We start from the raw sequence: 18,856 nt of genomic DNA, 5'->3' as shown, positions 1-18,856 counted from the left end.
TTAAGGGAGACACTTGTACAATGAGGGGAAGGTGAGGGTAGGTGGGCACAGGATAACTCTAAGGGGACCCAGAGGGCATGGAACATCCTCTCCCCAATCAGTAAATCTGATAGATTTTTAAAGGGCTCTTTTCTATGTCTAGCAAGACAGATACTTGGGGATTGGTGCTAATTCATGGTAGTGGGTTGAGGATGGGGAGAGGGAGAACAGAGGAATGGAAGGTTTGTCAGTGTTTGAACTGTCCAAAGTTGGGAAAGGGACTTTGGTCCCACTTTGTTATAAGCAAGTTAACAACCTCTCTGTGCCTCAGTTTGACTTTTAAAATGCAGATTGTGGTTGATAAACTACTTACTTTACTGTTTTGAGGATAGAGGGTAAGCTCTTTAAAAGTAGGGAGATGTGGTTTTAAAATTTGTATTACTAGTACCTAAAATGTCTTTGGGCACATAGTAGGTATTTAATAAATGCTTGTTGATTGATTGATAGATTACTAGATATACTTTGCAACTGTAAAGTATTATATAAATGCAAGCTATTTTTCCCTCAGGGAGTTCTTGTATAGACAAGTTTAATTTCCTAGTAACTACTAGTCTAATATATTATCTTTCATAGAGCCTTTCCAGTTTTCCCCGCATTTTATTCATTCATTCAATACTTATTGAGCATTTCATGAATTTATTTGGTGATAGAATAACCAATAAACCTTTGTGGAAGACTCAGGAAAGCTGAGCTTTAAGGGATAGGGAAAATTGGATAGACAGAAAAGAGGGAGAAAGGTCATTTAGGAAAAAGAAACTCAGCGAGCAAAGTACAAATGACATGTTCAGGCTAAGAGACCAGTCTTCCTGGAGTAGAAGATAGATGTACATAAATTATGAGAAAGGAACTGGAAATTAAGGGTTGGGTAAAATTGCAGAGGGCCTTGAATGCCAGGTTAAAAAATTTAGAATAGGTAATAGAGAACTGAAGAAGGATTTTTGAACAGAGGAATGACACATATTTTTAGCATTTTAGGAAGATTAATATTCTGTAATAACTTGCCCTAATACATGAAGCTAAATCATTTAAATTGCATTTTAGATCCAAATATGAAATAGCTATTATACTGTTCACTCTAACACTAAAAAACAGAATAGTGATGATTCTAAAGATGTCCTTTGTCTTTTGTATTGTTAACCATTATGTGTTTCCTTGGACTTTTGCTGTAGAGTTTATGACTATTCTAGAATTCTTTACATGAAAGCTTGTAAAATAAAATTTCCAATCCATATGTATACCTGGTGATACTTCAGCATAATAGGCTTGGAACCATTTATGTATATATTGTCCTTTACCATTAGGAAGCACTCTCACACAAGATTGCATTTGATTCTTAAAACAACCCTGAGAAGTAAGCCATGTGTTATCATTGCTGGCTTACAGATGATAAAGCTGAAATTCAGAGAAAACCGTTTCTAGCACAAAATAAGAACTTAATAAAGACCTGTTGATTGGCTGATTGATAAAGTGGCTTGACTGGCTGCCCAGTTAGCAAGATAAAAGTCAATGTATAGACTCAAACCTGGTACTCCTGAATCCATGTTCAGCGTTTTGTTTTGTTTTTTCCATTACAACATAATGCTAGAATGATTAAGACTCAACAGTCTCTTAAGCTCCTGTCCAAAGTCTACAATGATGTTTTGAGGTAAGATGTTAAATTATCATGTCACTTAAGGCCTCAGATATCTGGATGACACCCAAAATGTCTTTGCCTCCAGCTGTCCTAGTGCAAAGCCAAAACAGGAGCTTAGTTATCATTGAGTCAGCTACCTGTCAAAGCAGACAAAATTGAAATTTTGCTAAGAGGTAAATTTTGAAGATTTTGCAAAGATTATATCTTTCCCTAGGAGATTGGGAAATATATTTATAAGTTCATTTAGGGGGCAATGGTACTGAAGAGTTTGTTTAAAATTGCTAATAAGTATTTTTTAAATTAATTCTAAATTTCCAGATAGTGTTAGTGACCAAAAAACTTCTTCACTTCCCAGGTATTTTTGTTGTTACAATTATAGGTATTATAGATATAGGTTACAAAATATCTATATCTATAGGAAAAATAGCCACTTACCTGATATGATTTGAGAGCACCTTACAGCACCACTTGAACTAATATATTTTCTAGCCAATCTACTATAATGCAGCAGTTTATTCCATTACAGTTAATTATTTAGTTTAAGACATTGTTTCTGAAAGGTCACTATTAAGTGTGCTACTTGAGCAGCAAAAAAGTAGACACCGATTCCCTTTTTTTGAGAATTTTTTCATATCATCATCATAGTTATATTGAAAGTAAAGTACAGGAATAAGAGAAAATGAATGGATAAACAATGGTATAGGAGAAATCAAAGACCTTACAAAGTACTGATGTCTCATTATGACATAGAAATGACTTTGGTACTTGAAGGCTATGTTAATGGAGAACAAGAACTGGAATGTCTATTATTCTGGAAAGGTTTCAAGTATGGTTCCTGTAATAGGCACTGTCAGCTTTCCAAGAACCAGTATAGCTACTAAGCACAAAGAGATTCATCACTAATGGGTTGACTACTTGTTTATGAACTATAGCTATCATAAACCAAGTATAATGGAGGGAATTGGCTAATAAGGGCCAAGTCCTTAGAAAATGCTTGGACTTACCCTTCCTAGTAGAGTATACAGAGCATGCATATTCAAACAATCCCCATCTGATTCCAATTCAGGAATCTGGCCATGAATGATTATGAGGTTGGTATAATATGCAATGAAAAGCATTGTAATTGGTTATAAAGTCAGAGAAACCAATTATTCAGCAACTATTAAGCCAGATCTAAAGTCACGTGTAAAAGGACACCTATCTCTGCTTTCCTTCCTGAAAACAAATGAAGCAAGAACTCCTTTGAACAAGGTCCAAGAGGGACAATAAATTATATTTCCCCACCCAGTCACTATGTATCTACAAGTACCCAGTACCTCTGTTTATTGTATCTATTCTTCTGTAACATTTGAAAATTGACTCTTCAAGGATAGAGTTGACAAGGGTATGAGTTTCTGAAGTTAATAATGAAATTTAATGATGAGCAAAAGAGTTTCTGGAAGTAAGAATCAGTAACAAAGTCTACTGAATGTAATAGCGGCCAATGAGAGAGAAAATGCCTATAAACAGATGTGGAAAGACAAGTCACTCAAAGACAATAGTAGTTTAAGGAAATGTGAGCCCAGAAGGATTGAAAGGAACACCAGCTAGAAATTCTAGAGAGATGCTTGTACTTGGAATCCAGTAGAAAGCTGCAACTAAGGGAAGCTTCATGAAAATTCCACAAAAAGGAGAAAAGAGCTTCAAGGAAGCAATATGGAAATAAACACCAAACTGCATATAGATATACCTCAGAGATATTTTGGGATTCGTTCCAGACCACTGAAATGAAGAGAATATCACAATAAAATAAGTCATATGGATTTTTTGGTTTCCCAAGTACATATAAAAGTTATGTTTACATTATACTAAGTCAATTAAAAATACAATAGCATTATATATTAAAAATGTACATACTTTAATTAAAAATATTTTGTTACTAAAAAATGTTAACTATCACCTGAGCCTATATAAAGCATATAGACAATGACAACTAAGTTTGCATCTTTTCACTGTTCTGACCTAGTTTAACTTTGTGTTAAGTAGTTCATACTAGCAATTTCCAATTGGATAAAATTCCTGACTAACTGCAATAGCCTTTGAGCCACTCATATTCTAGTGCCTCAGATACTCTATTCAAACTCTCTTCCTATTTCCTAGTGGGGAAAAAAAATCCCCTTAGTGAGCCTCACCTAAGCCTGTTATCAATAAATAACTGAGAACTTCTCTACCACACTTGGGTCTGATTAGGAATGCCTCTTCCCACATATGGCGCCTGTCCTTCACTAAGCCCACTTTTTAAATACAAAACTACCTTTACCTGAATCTCAACTCTGCATGTTTATTTTCCTTGACATGACTTTCTCTGCCTTGTGCTTAGTGAGCTTTTTGTTTGTATTTATATTGCCATGTCTTGTGTATGTGTTCATTCAGATGCCTGTTGAAATTTGAGCAGTAGATATTCTTCATCCATTTGGTCTTTCCATGCTCCTTTGAGGGATTGTAAATCTCCTCTAGCAGACTCTGCCATATTTTCTGTTTTGTGAATAAAGACAATAAGTACAAAGTAGTAAAGGTGAAATAGTTTGAAAAGGACGGCAGTTGGAGAGATCAGGACAAGTTTTATGTAGATGTGGACCTAAGATGTATCTTGGAGGAAGAGAAGGATCCTATGAAGCAGAGGTTAGAAGGTAAGTGCACTCTAGTCATGGATGATGGTCAGTGCAGAGGCATACAGAAGGAGAAAAAAGGGGTCAATTTAGCTGAATACATGCAAAGGAGAACAATGACCAATGGAACTGAAAAAGAGAGGTCATAAAGGGCTCAAAAAACTTGAGGTGTCTACAATTGATCCTAGCAGCAAGAGGGAGTCAGTCACTGGAGTGTACTAAGTAAGGAAAGCATAAAGAAAGCATATTCAGATGTATATTTAAGGAAAATTATCTTGGCAGCTGTGCAAAGGATGGATGGGGTAGAGAGAAACTTGAGGATGGGAAATACATTGGAAGGTTGTTGTAATAGTCAAAGTAATAGAATATAACAGCCTGATGTAGTGACAGCTCTTTTGGTGTAGAGAGGAATTGGATGTGAGAGATTTTGTAGACACAGAAATGGCAAGATTTTCCCAAATATTGAATATATAGGATGAAACAAAGTTAAGAGTTGAGGAAAACACTGAGATTTGTAACCCCAGACCAGAAGATTGGTAGTGTTTTTAGTAGAAATAGGGAAATTTGGAAGAAGACTACATTTGGGAAGAATAAGTTCTATTTTGGACAAGTTGAGTTTGGGAGTGACTTCAGGACATTCATTTTGAAGTAATCAATCAGTAGGCAATTGATGATCCAGGATTAAAGCTTAAGGAAGAGCCTGAGAATGGATATATAGATTTATGAATCATTGATATAAAAAGGGTAAGTTTAACCCATGGAAGGTAATGAGGTCAGGGAGAAAGTGTGGAAAGAGAAGAGAGGGGTACTTAGAACAGAATCTTGAGATATGTATTAAGGGCAGAAGATAAGTGATGAACCAGCAAAAGAGAAAAATGAAAAGAAGCTAGAAACAAGATAAAACAGTATCACAAAAGCCTAGAAAGGAGATATTATTTAGAGGACAATGTGATCAACAGTGTCAAATACAGCAAATAGAATGAGGGCTGAAACCACCCCCCCCCCCATCATATTTGGCAGTTAAGGGATCATTGATTAATTAAAAAATATAAGAGGTAACTATTTTGATAACTATATTGGGAATTATTTTGGAAGCCAGTTTAAATCTTTTGATGAAGTCAGACATCAGATTGCAAAGGATTGAAAAATAAGTGGAAGTGGAGATAGTAGAGATAAGATAGTTCTGTTTTTCTTAATGCAAATAGTATTTTATTTCCCCAATGACATGTAAAGAAATTTTAACATTCATTTTTTAAAAATTATTTTATTATAGATTTTTATTTACAAAACATATGCATAGGTAATTTTTAAACATTGACTCTTGCAAATCCTTCTGTTCCAAATTTTCCCCTCTTTCCCCTCCTAGATGGCAGGTAGTCCAATATATGTTAAATATGTTAAATCCAAAATATGTATACATATTTATACAGTTATCTTGCTGCACAAGAAAAATCAGATCTGGGCGGGGGGGAAACCTTAGAAGGAAAACAAAATGCAAGCAAACATAAACAGAATGTGTGAAAATGCTGTGTTGTGGTCCACACTCAGTTTCCACAGGCCTCTCTCTGGGTATAGATGGCTTTCTTCATCATTGAACAATTGGAACTGGTTTGAATTATCTCATTGTTGAAGAAAACCACGTCCATCAGAATTAATCATTGTATAATCTTGTTGTTGCCATGTATAATGATCTCCTAGTTCTGCTCATTTCACTTAGCATCAGTTCATGTAGGTCTTTCCAAGCCTCTCTGAAATTATCCTGCTAGTCTTTTCTTACAGAACAAAAATATTCCAAAATATTCATATGCTATAATTTATTCAGCCATTCTCCAATGATGGGCATCCACTCAGTTTCCAGTTTCTTGCCACTGCAAAAGAGGGCTGCCACACATGGGTCATTTTCCCTTCTTTATGATCTTTTTGGGATATAAGCCCAGTAGAAACACTGCTGGATCAAAGGGTACGCACAGTTTGCTAACTTTTTGAGCATAGTTCCAAATTGCTCTCCAGAATGGCTAGTTCCCTTTACAGTTCCTCTAACAATATCAGTTTTTCCACATCCCCTCTAATATTCATCATTATCTTTTCCTGTCATCTTAGCCAATCTGACAGATGTTTAACATTCATTTTTTATGAAATTTTGAGTTCCAAATTTTTCTTCTTTCCCTCCCCCCTCAAGACAGAAAGCAATCTGATATAGGCTATACATGTTCAGTCATGTAAAATATATTTCCACATTTGTCATGTTGTGAAAGAAAAACAAAACAAAAGGAAAAAAATACAAAAAATGAAAGTGAAAATAGTATGCTTTGATCTGCCTTCAGACTTCATCAATTTTTTCTCCAGTTATGGCTAACATCTTTCACAAAAATAGCTTTTTCTAGAAGTTTGGCTGAGAAGAAGAGAATTATAAGATCATAACTTGAATAGATGGTAGAGTCTAATGAAGGAATTTTTAGGGTTAGGTGAAATTTAGTATATTTGATGGCAGTAGGACAAGAACTAATAGATAGAGTTTAAAGATTAGAGAGAAGGATAATATGATTAAAATTGTAACTTATTGGAGAAGACAGGAGGAGGAAAAGGACACCTATAGACAAATTGTCCTTGTTAAAAAGTAAAGAAGATTGGAAAGAAAGGGAAAAGGAGGGCATGATATCAGAAATTTTGTGATGAAGTGAAGAAAGAATGTATGTCCAAAAGCCCCAGTTTTCTCACTAAATTAATAAGCAAGGTACTCATCTGAGAAAGACAGGAGATGGGTTTGTGAAAGGTTTGAAGAGAGTTGAGAAGTTTGGAAAGGTTTTTGTAGGCAGTGAGACATGGAATAAATTAAGCAGTAAAAAAGCATTTGGCCTTGCTACCATGAGTGCCCAAAGTTCCATAACAAGAATTTATGTATCTATCAACACAATTGCAATACTTTCTTCAGTTTCATTCAATAACAAGTATATAGAAGTAGAAAAGGGGCATAATGGAAGCAATCCAAGACTGAGGTTTGAAAAAGGATAAATAGCAAAAGGATAGGAGATAAGTAGAAGAAAAGTTTATAATTAAATTGTCTTACTATAAATTCAAGATTAGAGAAAGTGAAGTGAGAGTCTGATCAAGTTTTAGAAGTGGAGATAATTGAGGTTTTGATGATGGCAAATAATGAATTTACCTGGGAATAGTTAGAGATGGAACAATAAGAGATTATATTCAAACAAAGAAATTTCAGAGTTTTTAATTTAGAAAATAAAGCACATGGATAATGATGAGATTCAGTGTGTAATAGTATATTAGTGTTATAGAGGTGGAGTGAAAGACAAAATTGATGGGATTTAAGGAGAATGAGGAATAGGGAAATTAGGAAATTTTAGTTATCAGGATAGATGTTGAAATTCCTAAGTGTAAGGGCAGAGTTGGGAAGGAAAGCAAAATATTGAGGCACTTACAAACTCCTTGAGAAAGGAGGGAGAATGACTTAGAAACTGGTATAAAATAGCCATCATGATGTAGATGTGGTGAGCCTCCAAGAAGAAGATATTTGTGAGTGATGGTAGAGAAACAAGAAGTATTCTGATTCCTTCTTGTGTATTTGGAGGTATGAGATGGAAAGGGTGAATGAAGGTACAGCTAGTGCTGAAGAGAAGGGTCAAGGATGTAATTTATTAGGGTGGATTCAGTTCTCATTGGAGGAAAGTAGATGGAAGAAGCATGAGAGGTTTAGGATGAAGAAAAATGTGTTCACTATGGAATTAAAAACTCCATGAGAGATATATGGTAGATATTACTGTCTATCCAAATTGCTTCAATATTACCAATTAATAATGTTGTCATTTGTCAGCTTTTAGAATGGTGCTTAACCCATAATATGTGCTTAATATTAAATGCTTATTGATTGACTTACACAGCATGCCTCAATTAAAACTGGAGAAGCCCATTCTCTCTCATTCTCCAAAATAATGTGTGTATAAGACACGAACATGAATAAGACATAAATTTCCCTGCTCCCAGAAGTCTTAGATACACTTTGGTTTATAGCTTTTGTCCTTGCATAGACTCAAACTTATAGTTATTCTAGATAAGGTATTTATTAAGACTTTTTTGTGTGTATAATACGGTGTACAATGTTTAACACCATAGTTCCTGCCTCAAGGAACTTAAATTCTAATGGAAGGGGGCAACTAGGTGGTGCAGTGTGAGAGCACCAGCCCTGAGGTCAGTAGAACCTGAGTTCAAATCTGGTCTCAGATACTTAACACTTCCTAGCTGTGTGATCCTAAGCAAGTCATTTAACTCCAATTGCCTCAGAAAAAAAGAAGAAAAAAAATTCTAATGGAAGATACCACACAAAGAGAAATTGAAAGAGATTAAGGAAAGTTATAGAAAAGGGGAAGAGGAAGAAGGCATACAACTCAGCAAGTTTGAAATTTAAAAAGTACCCTGAAGAGTTTTTTAGGATGGTCTGGATTAGAGGTAAAGATGATTGAATATGGATACTTAAGTGGAGGTTCTGGGGAAGAACTTGCCAAATGGTAAAGAGAAAGCTTCAGGATTATAGGCAATTCTAATATGATAGTTGATGGGTAAGAAGTCTAATCAGGAGCTGATCAATTAGAGATGTTAGATCACATACCTGAGCTATTCCCTTGAGTTTGACCATGAAAATGGAAATCAAATACAAAGGTTTAGCCAGGCGAAAAACTAGGAGAATTGCTAAATATACACGAACGCAAATTGTCCACAAGGAACCATGTAGTCCCAGAAGATAAAGATCTTGTGTAAAATGGAGACACAAAACTTGATTCATTTGGGCAAGGGGGAGGTTACTAGCACTTATCATAATGCCTAGCACATAGTAGGATCCTTTAGTAATCTTGAATTCTTTTTATTTTTGCTGGAGTTAGAGAAGAGCATCCAGTATAAAACAAACAATCTGGAGCACTGTGTATATCTTTGGTACGACACAGGAATCTACCAGAAAGAAAAGTTACAGAACCCTCTAGCAAATCTACTTTTTTTTTGCTTTGTAGGAGAAAAGGTACTATGAGCCTGGAGGACTTTATAAAACCCTACCAAAGAAGGTTCACCATAGAAGAAAAGAGATTTGTCTTGAATATTTATAGGCTTCTGCCTATAAAAAGCAAGTCTTTTGCTTTTTTTTTAAAAATTGAGTTTAATTAAACGTGGTCTACAGTTAGTTTTGTTAGTCCAAGCATTTGAATAGGAGCTGCTGGCTTTTATAGACATCAGCCAAATACTGATATCCTTATCGGGAACCTTGTTGGGTCTTAGGCTCAATATGTGATATTGAGAAGTGCTCAAGAATGAAAATGGTTCTGGTTAACAGGTACAGTTATATATATTTATGCACACGTATTATATATATTTAATATAGATTATGTGAGAAATTGAGACAGAGGAAAGGATGGAGAAACAGAAGGAGAAAGAGAAAAAGAGAAGCAAAAACTCAACACTTCTGCTCCAAGAATCAAAAATTAAAAAAAATTTAAAAAGAAGAAGAAAAAGAAGGAAATCAAAGCTAGAAAGTACAGTTGTGAGTCATTGAGTACAACATTGAAATTGACATTTATAGTCATTAATCCATGGTCCATAGGGAAGTCAAGTATGAAATAGAAGAGATAGTAAATAATTGCAAATCTTCTATATACATTCTTCAAAATTGTCATAGGCATTCATTCAACCAGCCACTTCAAGCAGTTGTCCTAAAAGAGCAGATCTTAGCCTACAATTGGGGAATTGTCTTTTAAAGTAAAGAGACCTCAGTGACAAGTTCAAGTTGGAAAATAATCAGATGTCTCCAATGTAATGCGTACACAGGTGGTTTTAATCATCACTTGCACGGTAGGATCAAAACTTTAGAGCTATTAAACTGTAAAAATGGATTATTCAAATTAGCTTCATGGTAGCAAGGAAACAAATTGATAGGGTTCTAAGTTGCTTTTGCAGTAAACCAGTGAGAATCTACTTCTTCTAATCACTCATTTAAAAGATACGATGAGAAATTCGTGAAATTTTGAACCTTGAAATACAGATATCAGAAGGAAAATTGTTGAAATAATAAATACATTTGACAGATTTTCATGGTATGTTAAGAATTAGAATCTGTTCGAGAATTAATTATTAAGCTACCTCTTTGACTTGTCTGGAAATAAACTTTATCTAGCTTTGATTTCCTTCTTTTTTTTTACTTTTGATTCCTGGAACAGAAGTGTTGAGTTTTTGCTTCTCTTTTTCTCTTTCTCCTTCTGTTTCTCCATCCTTTCCTCTGTCTCAATTATAGACATATAGATATTATGTCATATATTATCCTCACATAATAGATATTAAATATATATGTGTATAAATATATACATATATTACATATTTACATATACATAAGTAAACACTTATGTAGTATATATGTGGATGCCATTTCAATTATGTCCAGCTCTTCTTGATCCCAGTTAGAGTTTTCTTGGCAAAGATACTGGGAATGGTTTATCATTTCCTTCTCTGGTTCATATTACAGATGAGGAAACTGAAAGAAGCAAGCAGGATTCAGTGATTTGCCCAGGGTCACACAGTTATTGTTTGAAAACAGATTTGAACTCAGGAAAATTCATCTTTGTGATTCCAGGTCCAGGCCCCCATCTACTATACTGCCTATCTGCCCATATATGTGTATTCTTATAATATATGTAACACAGTTTTCATTGCTTAAGGTTTAAAACCAACAAATGAACATCTATAATCATAGAAATAAACCCATAGGTTTAGAGGTGAAAAATAACTTAGAGGTCCTGTAGTCTAATTCTCTCACTTTACAGATAAAAGAATGAGTAAAAAAGCAATTATTGAGCTCCTACTATTTGCTAAGCATTGTAATAGGCTCTGGAAATATGAAGACAAAAGCCAAATTAACAAGTGTTATGTGATAGACACTTACTGAGTGCTGGAGATATAAAGAAAAAAAAAAAACAACCAAAAAACAGTTCCCCCCTCAAGGAGCCCATGGACTGAGTGAGGCAGTTCTAGTCTAATGCTGAAAACAAGACATATAAAGGAGTGCCATCCAGAGAAAAGAACTTTGTTCTGAAGTCTGGAGAAGTTAAATAAGTCCCCCAAAGTCACACAGGTAGTGTCAGAGCCAGAATCAGCTCCTCTGACTCCAAATCTATCTTTCTACTGTAATAATAAATTATAATTTAATTTTAATATCTTCTAGAAAATTAGTACGATTATAAGTGGAATATATGTAGCTTGCCAAGAAACAACAATTACTAAAGGACAAACAAGACACTTTACTTATTTGAGATATGAGCTCTTTATCTCAATTGATTATGATGAATTCACCCTTTTCTGGAATGATCCCTCACTGTTTTGTTGTTTTTTTTAAAGCTTGGAATAGATTTTGAAGATTATAATATTGAGAATTTTTTTCTGTTTAACACCATGCCTAGAATCTCTACCTGCTGGATTCCCAGCCTCTGTAAATACCTTTTACTAGAAACCTTTTCTAATCCTCCTTGAATTTTATGCCTCACCTCCATTTCTCCATTAATTTATCCTATGCACAGCTTATTTGTACTGATGAGTTTCCTTGTTGTCTCTGCTATTAAATTGTGAGCTTTTGTGGGCAGGACCTTTTGCCTTTTTTTTTTTTTTTTTTGTATTCATAGCACCTAATACAGTACCAGTACATGATAGGCACTTAATATTAGACACTTATTTGCTGACTTACTGAGACTTCTCTAATTAAACTGCTAATCTAAGCTCTATTACTCTGTATATTTGCATAGGACATTCCTTATTCTGAAATGAACTCCTTCCAAATTTTGCTGTTTGAAATCCTTCTCTTAAGCTCTAGTTCAAATATATTTTTCCAGTGGCTGAAATATAAAACAACCAAGAAATAGAAATTAAATGGATTTCTATAATGTAACTACAAAAGAAAAACAATAATAGTTACGTTGTGTATCCTTACTATACAGCAAGAAATGACAGATATTAGGACTTCATGGAAACATAGGGAAGGTTTGTATAAACTGATTCATAGTTGAGTAAGCAGGTAACTAAAGAATATAATGTACCTTGACTGCAACAAGATAAATGAAAACCTCACTAATAAAAGGCCAAAAATTGAAAAAGCAGTAATGGTTCTAGAGAACAAATAATGAAACATAACTCCTTAGCATGACATAAAGACTGTGTAACTATTAAGAAAGAATATTGTATCTAGTATAAGACACATTCACTATTTAAGGTTTGGGTTTTGTTTTCTTTTTGCTTCGTTGTTTTTCTTTATTAAAAGAGAGAACTTAATCATAATAACAAATCAGAATTATTATTTTTGATACATATTTTTGAATAATTATCATGTAATAATAAAAGCTATCAATACTAAAATAAAGGTCTTTTTAAAAGAAACAAGATGAGAATATATTATGATCTTCATAATCCAATCCAAGTCTTTTTTAAAAAAGGAGTAAGAGATTTCATTCAAGAAAATGGTGAATTCATCATAATCAATTAATGAGATAAAGGCCTCATACCTCAAATATGTAAAGAACTTTGTCAAATCTATAAGATTACAAGTCATTTACCCAACTGATAAATGGCCAAAGAATATTGAATAGGCACCTTTCTGATGAAGAAATCAAAGCAATTTATAGTCATATGAAAAAATGCTCAAAGTCATTCTTGATTAGGGAAATACAAATTAAAACAACTTTAAGATATTATTTTATACCTATCAGAATGGTTAAAATGATTGAAATGGAAAACAACAAATTTTTGGAGGGGTGGTGGAAAAACTGGGATACTGATTAAGCAATCTGGAATTATGCCCAAAGAGTTATTAGCAATATCACTACTAGGTCTGTTTTCAAAGATGATTAGGGAAAAAGGAAAAGAACCTATATATTCTAAAATATTTAAAATGATTCTCTTTGTGGTGACAAAAAGCTAGAAATTACAGGGATAATCATCAATTGGAGAATGGCTGAACAAGTTGTGACATGTGATCATGATGAAATTTACTGTACTATAAGAAGCAATGAGCTTGATGATCTTAGAATAATATGACTAGATTTCCATGAAATAATGAAGAGAGAAAAAAAAAAGCAATGAAGAGCAAAAAAGAGCAGAATCGAGAGAGAATTGTATACAGTAATAGCAATATTGTTTTAAGAAAAACTTTGAGTGACTAAGTCATTTTAACTATTATAATACCCAAATTAACTACAAAGGATTTTTGAAGGAAGACAATATCTGCAACCAGAGAAAGAACTGATAAATAAAAATATTTGTAAGATGATTTTACACACACACACACATAGACATATACACACATATATATTTGTCTAATGGTAAGCATCTCTAAGCCAGAGAGAAGGAAGAAAAAAAAGAGAAAATTACATGATATCTTCATAATATATTTAAACAGAAAAGCAAGGTTTATAGAATAGATTTGCAGCTTTATGTACAATTATCTTTTCCCCCATTTCTACTATGCTGTAGAAATGCTTGTTTTATTTAAGTTCAGAATAAAGTAAAAAAAAATTAAAAAGAGTACTGCAGAATCTCATTATCTTGTTTTTTAGTGTAATTCAAAGAAAATGGAGTAGCCTACCCAGATTATAAAGAATGAGCTTTGATACATTTAAGATTCTATTTCTTAAAAAGAAACTATATCTGTATCCATGCTATAATGAATAAAAGATGAAATGACGAAGAAATGAGCCTTGATTGTTGGAGTTATGAACTAATCCAGTCATTCTGGAGAATAATTTGGAACTATGCCCAAAGAGCTATCAAACTGAGCATACCCTTTGATCCTGCAGTGTTTCTACTGAGATTATATCCCAAAGGGATCTTAAAGGAGGGAAAGGGACCCTCATGTACAAAAAAATGTGTGTGGCAGCCCTTTTTGTGGTGGCAAGAAACTAGAAACTGAGTGGATGCCCATCAGTTGGAGAATGGCTGAATAAATTAGGGTATATGAATGTTATGGAATATTATTGTTCTCTAAGAAATGACCAACAGGATGATTTCAGAAAAGCCTGGAAAGACTTACATTGACTGATGCTGAGTGAAGTAAGTAGAGCCAGGAGAACATTCTAGTAATAGCAAGATTATGTGATGATCAATTAAGATAGATTTAGCTCTTTTTAGCAATGCAGTAATCCAAGATTAATTCCAATACACTTGATATGGAAAATGCCACCCACATTCAGAGAGTGAACAATGAAGAATGAATGAAAATCAAAGCATACTATTTTCACCATTTTTTTGTTTCCTTTTTATTTCTCTTTTTTTTCCTTTTCTGATTTTTTTCTCTCACAACATGACTAATGTGGAAATATGTTTAAAATGATGGTAGATATATAAATTGTATCAGATTGCTTTGCTGTCTTGGAGAAAGGAGAGCCAAGGGAGGAAGGGGAAAAATTTGGAACTCAAAAATCTTACAAAAATGGATATTGTAATATTTTCACCTTTTTGTTGTTGTTTGCTTCTTTTTTTCCCCTTTTGATCTGATTTTTCTAGAACAGCATGATGAATATAGAAATATGTTGAGAAGAATTGCATGTTTAACTTATATTATTGTATTGCTTGTTGTTTTGGGGAGGACAGAGTAAGATAGGGAGAAAAGTTTGTAACACAAGGTTTTGCAAATATGAATTTGAAAACTATTTTTGCATGTATTTAGAAAAGTAAAATACTACTATAAAAATATTAAAAAATGTTGAAAACTATCTTTACATATAGGTGGAAAAATAAAATACCATCAAGAGGAAAAAAAAGAAACAAAAACTTTGAGCTTCTGATTATATCAATTTATTAAGCAATACGTGACAACTGCTCAACAAACTAGAAACAGGCCTCCTCAGACTTGAATGGAGGGAGAGGGGGACAGACTTCATACATTAAAAACAATTAATCCAATAAGACCAAATAAATAAAAGAAAACAATAAACCAGAATATACAATTAGGTAATTTTATTTCTAATGGGAGGAAAGATTAGGGACTTGCAAGTTGGGAGAGGGAGAGCAGAAAAAGAAATATCTCACTCCCCCCCAGTGTCTGTGTTCAATAAAAGGAATTGATACAGGACTAGTTTTCAGATAAAACAGAAAGATTGCTCCAAATGTATAATTGTGAGGAAACTTCTTGATCAGTTTTTATTTTTGACCAGTTTTCTATTCAGAATAACCAAATTCTTAATTAAGTGTCTCTAAGCAGCAAATGGTGTGGTCCAACTTCCCAGCCATACAGCGTAAGGATCATGCAGTAGATTTTCTTACACTTCCCACAACTGAGTAGAGTTTACTCATAAGACAAAAATTGAACTAGACCCATAAATGAATGGAAAGGGAACTGATAAAATGGAATCAGTGTGGTTCACCCAATTTCTACTGCCCACTTGCTGTTCTAATTCTTTTAATTTCCTCAATATACAAAACTATTGATGCATATTTTTATACGGCATATATATTTACAAAAAAATTAACCAAAAATATATTTAATTCATTTTTCATTTAAAAGGAACCTAAAACATTAATTTTTATTTGTTATTCAGCCCAGAGAATTTGGGGGGTAGGGTAGAATGTAGGACTATTCATGTAGGGATCTCCTGACTGGGGCCACTCCCTATTCAGAGCAGTGACTCATTTTAAAAAGTTCTCTGAGGGTGCTAATGAGTAAGGGGACCTTCCCATCATATGCTGCAGAATTTGGGGGGCTCTGGCGATACCATATTGTTTTCTTCTGGGCATAAAATCTTATTTAAAAAACAAACAAAAGCCAAGATATAATCCTGCCAGGTTCGAGTAGCTTTTTTGGCTCCGAGTTTATTTACGTGCTATTCAGAAAAGCCTCCTAGACAAAGTCCCTGTATAACTTCTCTGAGGTTTTGTTGGGTTTCTTTTGTCTGCAGCTCTTTTCTCTGCTAGATGTCATGCTGTCTCTGCTAGGTATTACATCATCTCCCATAGGTGTCTCCACTGGTCTCATGGTTGTCAAGCTGCTCTCTGCTGCCATCTGCTGGGTGTCAGCGAGTCAGCCTCGTCAGGAGTTTTTACCTTGCCAATTACAGAGGTACAAATGGTCCCTTCATGGCAAAGGGAGACTGATATCCGCTTTTAATGCATTGCCTCTATCTCAAATCCGCTGCCCTTTGCCAAGAAATAAACAAAAAGCAAGAGAAATCCTCAGGCTAGGATTAAGCCCTTCTTTTTCCCGTACAGTCTTTAAGTCAATGGTCCCAGACAACTATTTAATAGGATTAGAAAATTCCTCATTAAATGCCTTCTGCTAAATTATCCCCCCCCAAAAAATAAAAAATTAGGGCACTCTACCCAACGGAATCTCATGGAAGCTGCACAGGGTCTGGACCTGTAAGGCTTTTCTGAATAGCAATAGGGACAAAACCAAAAAGGCGATGTGAATGTGGCAGGGTTTATGCCTTTGTTTTGTCCTGCATCCTTGCCTTTTTGGTGAAGACTTGGCCACGATAAAATTCCTGGTTATTTTTACAATCTGGCTTTATCAGAAATGCAGGTTTTTCTTCACTTGAAGACAAAGAGGAGAGGTGATTTTTTTGATTGGCAATAAACAGCCTAAGGAGGCTGAAGCTAGGGTTGTTTAGGATCCTGGTCTAACTAACATCACCACTTCCCCAAAACAAAATCAAACAAAAAACCAATCAGATAGTCTGTGACCTGTTATGTTGCCTTCTTAGCAGCCACCTAGATAAAGTACATGTTTCCTAACAAGCTCCTCTGATTTTGATGATCCTATTAAGTATTTAAGGGAAGGAGGCTTTTTTTCCTGATTTGGAGATCTGTAGTGGATACTTAACAGCTTCTTTCTTATTCTATGTTTTAATCAGCAGTGATACCAAGAGAAAGTAGGACTAGTGGCTTTGCACAGCCCAATTCACTTGCTTGTCATGAGATCACTTTTTCTAATGTCATGCTCCTCTTTGAGAATGAAGGACAAACAATAATAACAATTCAATCAGCAGTCATCAAAATAGATCCTAATTAGCACATTGGGCAGTTGTGGTTCTAAAAATAAGCCCCCAATCTCCTGAGAGTAGAGGAAGGAGTGTGAGAAATTTGAAGAATGAAGAGACTACAGAAAACCTTTCATCAGCAAAGTAGTTCTTCAATCATCTCGGATGCTGCAAATTTTATCTAAAAAAAAGATTATATCTCCAAGCTAAGGCTGTCTCCTGGGTTTTCTAGATTTCATGAATTCTAACATGTTAGTCCTTGTGCCTAAGCCTAATGATCCCTCATTTCAAATATCTATGAATTATTAAGGTCAGTTAATTAACACATTTTTTCTTCAGTGGAGGTAAATTACATGAATAGCACATTTGCCCTTTTTTTCAGATCCTCTGGTTATGGCTTGGGGTTGAATAGAGGCAGGCAGCATATTGTAGTACAGATGCTAATAGGCAAAGTTATTTTTCTATTCCCATTTGCTTTCTGAAGCATCATCCAATAGCTGAAGACAGTTTTTAAGGGGGGAGGGAAATGGAAGTTAGAAGAGAAAAAAGTGGAAGGAGTGCAGTGAACTACAAGTCTACATTCTATGACCATTCAGAAGCCCTTTTAAGTATTCATTATTCATTAGTCACTTCATCTAATTTTAGGCTTCATATTTTGCAATTTTCTGCTTTGCCCTGAAAAACCACCACATCATTTATGCAAAGGTTATCCTAATTATACTTATTTGTGTGAATACTCCAAGGCTGTTTCTTCTCATGCTTACATCAGAATATTGCTAGAATTCAGAAGTAATTTCATTTGCTGCCTTACAAAGTTTTTTTAAAACAACTCCTTCTATGGGCTAAAAGGGGTCTCTCACTATCTTGTGTTAAATAATGATCAGCAGCTCATTTGTAAGTCAGTCTGTTAATCATTTTCTTCTAGAGGTCTCAGCAAGACACTACCTATTTCTTCTCAGCTCCACTTTATGAGGCACAAATCAGAAAAAGAGCTTACATTTATGTAACACCTGAAGCTGTGAAATGTGAAGAAAATAAAATCGCCCAAATAAAAAATGAACAAGGTGAAATCACATCTAACAGAGAAGAAACAAAAAGAAATATTAGAACCATTGTACAGTCATAAGGTAGCAAAACTCAGAATTTAAATAAAAAAAGAAATGGAAGATTATCTAGCATATAAATTGAATATATTATACACATTCTTTAAATATTATACAAATTAACAAAGAACACATTGAAATCTTAAGCAATACAATTTTAAGAAAAAAGTTGAAATTTTTATAAAAGAACTATAAAAAGGAAAAAACTTGAACTAGATTGATTTACAAATGTTTAAAGAACAATTAATATATTTACTATATAAATTATTCTCTTATCAGTAAGAGAAAACAAGTTAGTGCTTTTTTGAGATATAGTTCTAATACCTAAATCAAGGATGTTTGAAGAAAAAAAATATAAACTAAATAATCCATATGAACTCAAGTTTAAAAAATTTAATTCAAATCCCAGCAAAAAGACTAAAGCAG

The sequence above is a fragment of the Sarcophilus harrisii genome, chromosome 5 (genome assembly GCF_902635505.1).
Source record: "Sarcophilus harrisii chromosome 5, mSarHar1.11, whole genome shotgun sequence".
In the NCBI taxonomy this organism is placed as follows: Eukaryota; Metazoa; Chordata; class Mammalia; order Dasyuromorphia; family Dasyuridae; genus Sarcophilus; species Sarcophilus harrisii.
This window is presented reverse-complemented; position numbering follows the sequence as displayed.